This window comes from Argiope bruennichi, chromosome 7 (assembly GCF_947563725.1).
Source record: "Argiope bruennichi chromosome 7, qqArgBrue1.1, whole genome shotgun sequence".
NCBI lineage: Eukaryota > Metazoa > Arthropoda > Arachnida > Araneae > Araneidae > Argiope > Argiope bruennichi.
This window is the reverse complement of record NC_079157.1, coordinates 81,940,948-81,944,552: the sequence shown is the minus strand read 5'-3', so window position 1 is coordinate 81,944,552 and position 3,605 is coordinate 81,940,948.

Genomic DNA, 3,605 nt, shown 5'->3' with positions numbered 1-3,605 from the left:
AACCACAATAAAAGTATTTATTTTGAATTGAAACCGAATTTTGATTTGTTTTATAGCATTTAAATACATCTGGATATCCTTTTACTTTGTAATTTAAATATGAATATTTTATAACTCAGATTTTTATTTCTTGAAACTGTAAATAAAAACATGTTTAAAGCATGCAAATATATTTCTACTTTGAAATATCCAGGAGTTTAAGAATAAAAAATTCTGGTTGTCTGGAATTATATTTCCAGAAAATTTATTTTATGTATCTTGGAAACAACTTTAAAGATTTGGATCAAATTTTATATTTAGATAAGGTTTTCCTTTTATCTATATATGTGTCTTTCCTGAAAAACTTACACAAAACTTCTTTCCATAACTAACTACTCTAGCCTTTTTCTATCTACTGCCAGGCTGACAATGTTATATAGCGCTATATAGCAAATTTTTGTGGTACTTGCATTTTTACCATAGGATGGTAACCTCTGGTACCTCAAAATTTCGCGAGATGACGCTGATGGATGCGAGATGAGTTTAGATCGAAACATATTCATATGCAATCAGTATGTAATTTGCATCTTAATATTTTCTTCCGAACACGATTTCTATAACACAATTTAAAAAAAATACCGATGAGCAAAGTTTGATCTCCCAGGATATTAAAAAAAAATACAGAATTTAAAAAAAAATCAGTTCTATTAGCTAAGGTATAATATACAGGATGAACCCAAATTACTGTATGTTATACATACTTTAATTATTATGAGTACTTCCAAATATGGAAGATAGTTTACACTGCCGATTGGCATCTTGAAAACACTGTTCGTTCAGGGCGTACATCATGTATAAAATATCGGAAGCTGACATGCCCGTTCAAAATAAGTTTCTTTTAATCTGAGAAAATTACGTCATTCAATTTTTTTTTCAAAGACAATATGCTGTTTTGCCCAGTCCACACGATTAATCATTTGTTGTTTAATTAGAGGTGGCTGTTTTCTTATTTTGATAAATTTTTCATCTGAAGTTGTTAAAAGCACATTAAGCAAGTTCTACTTGAACAAGAGAGTTGTAATTCTTTTTTAATTTGTGTAAAAGATTGGTGTTGAGAAACAGCTAGATTATTTATGGCTCTTTTTGATCTATTGGATAAGAGACGGTTTTCTAGCAGATCGTTTATAAGTATATAACATAGTAGTCTGGATCTCTAAGGAAATTCATAACATTTTTTGAGTGTCTAAATCGTTATGCGATTTCTCTGGAAGACACATCTTAATCGCTGAAACTAAGATCTTACTTTGTTCTTCTTCACATAATTTTTTTCTCTTCCCATAATTGAGAAAAATATTATGATTTCATAAAAAATGCTTTTAGAAGAAAACAGAACTAACGTTAATAAATAAGTATTTGCTGTAAAAATAAGAGAAATAAAATAACACAATAAAACAACAAAGAACAGAGAATATTTTCATCAAAAGAATAATACAAATTTCAATGTCAAAACATATAAGGAAAATAAACAAAATCGTTTACGTTAATAAAATTGACATGCGCAATCGAAAGTAGTAAAGTTTAAAGTTTTTTAGTAAATTTTTTTAAAAATAAAATCGTTTGCTTTTAGTATTGAATTCTAATAAGTTAAAATCAATTGGAAAAACTATTTGCAGCATCTGATATCTGATTCAAACTATCAATATATTTAGATTGATTTAAATCACTGAGTGGCCCTATTTTTGTTTCCGACTTTCACTCCATACAAATAGTTAAAAAAATGAATAAATATAAAACATTAAAAAAATTACTAAATATTTACTAAAAAATAACTTTTTTTTTCTGCTAGATATTTAACTCCTAAAAGATTTAATATACAGGGCGTCTCAAAAACCTTGACTGCAGTTTTTTTCCTGAAATATTGATCGTAGACATAAACTGAAAATTACAAAGTTGCGTAAACAAAGGTGCAAATTGCTATGAAATCAATAAAAGTTTTCAGGGGATTAAATTTTAAAAAACACAAAATTTAAATTTTTGTACGGACACAGTACAAAAAATTCCCAATATTCCCAATGAGTAAAATGTGCCCCATCCTCTAATAAGGTCATGTATGAAATTTCAGCATTTTATCGCAAAACGTCTCAAAGATATGAAACTACATAAATGCTGACTTAAACCACTTTTCGATGCCTGGATATGAGTTCGCAAAGAGAAAAAATCATGTCGGATGTTCGCATTTTAGGGGTCGTACACAAATTAACAAAGAAAGTAATGAGTGAATAAATAAATAATAATTTTACTATTTATTGGTTCAAAAGTATTAAAAATGTGTAGAAACAATAATTTAAAGGAAAGATTACATAAGGAAAGATTACTTTAATGAAATATTACATAAGATTTTTTTACAGGTTCACTGACTATGCTATTTTTAAGTTATATTCTGTAATTCATGATATAAAATTTTAAAGTATTTTTCATGAAGCATAGATTTTAAAATTTGTATTTAAAACTAAAGATATGAAGCATATTTAATTTTCTTATGATGCCTTCCTGTTTCGCGTCATCTGCACTGAAGCTGTAAACATTTGCATTTTAAATTGTGATTGATCCTTCTTCAACTTTGCTTTAACACATCTTTGAGAATTTTCATGATAAAATTCTGAAATTTTGTGCATGACCTTATTAGAGGATGGGGCACACTTTACAAATTGGGATTTTTTTTGTACGGAGCCAGTATAAAAATTTAAATTTTTCTATTTTTTAAAATTTTACCTCCTGAAAATTTTAATCGATTTCATGACATTTTGGCATTTTTTTTTTACGCAACTTTGTAATTTACAGTATATATCTACAATCAATATTTAAGGAATAAAAGCCGCGGTCAAGGTTTTTGAGACACCCTGTATAATATTATAAAATTTAGTAAATATTGACATATTATAGCTGGATCTATCTCCACCCCCTTTACCACTGTATATGTTTATGGCAGTGTACTTGTTCAAACCAAGAGCAGCGCTAGTAGATAGGAAGAAGGAGGGGGGGGGAGATCTGTTTTGGATTTTTGCAGCTGTTCCGTGTGGAAATTTCGTTACACATTTAAAAAATGTTAACGAAACCACAGAGGAAGAATGATTAACATCCTTGATAGATTTGAAAGATAGAAATAACTTCCACAAAATAAGATGCAAAACTGCGAGGAACTTTCTCCTTCTTTCAAGCTCCAACGGAACATAAAAGAAGGCAAAAGTCGAGGGAAAAAATTGAAATTATTGCATTGAAGATTCTGGCATTTATTTGTCATACTTTGGACCAGGTTTTCGATCAGCTCTTCTACCGACTGCTGATAGAAATTTGAGATGGGTCTTAGCACTCCTCGTTAACCTGTAAGTTTTTGAAATTTCTTTCAAGGAAAGAATATGTTACAGGAACATCTAAACATTCACACAAAGAGCTATTTTAAATGCTCATCTGTTTAACTCGTTGCCTGGATTTCCATTATCTTCTATTTCTATTTGCTCCATTATCTTCTGTTTCTCGTTGCCTGGATTTCCTTTTCCTCCTTCATCGAGAATATGCCTTAGAGCCAAGTGATATTTATTATTTCCTTAAATTAAAGAGAGCATAAC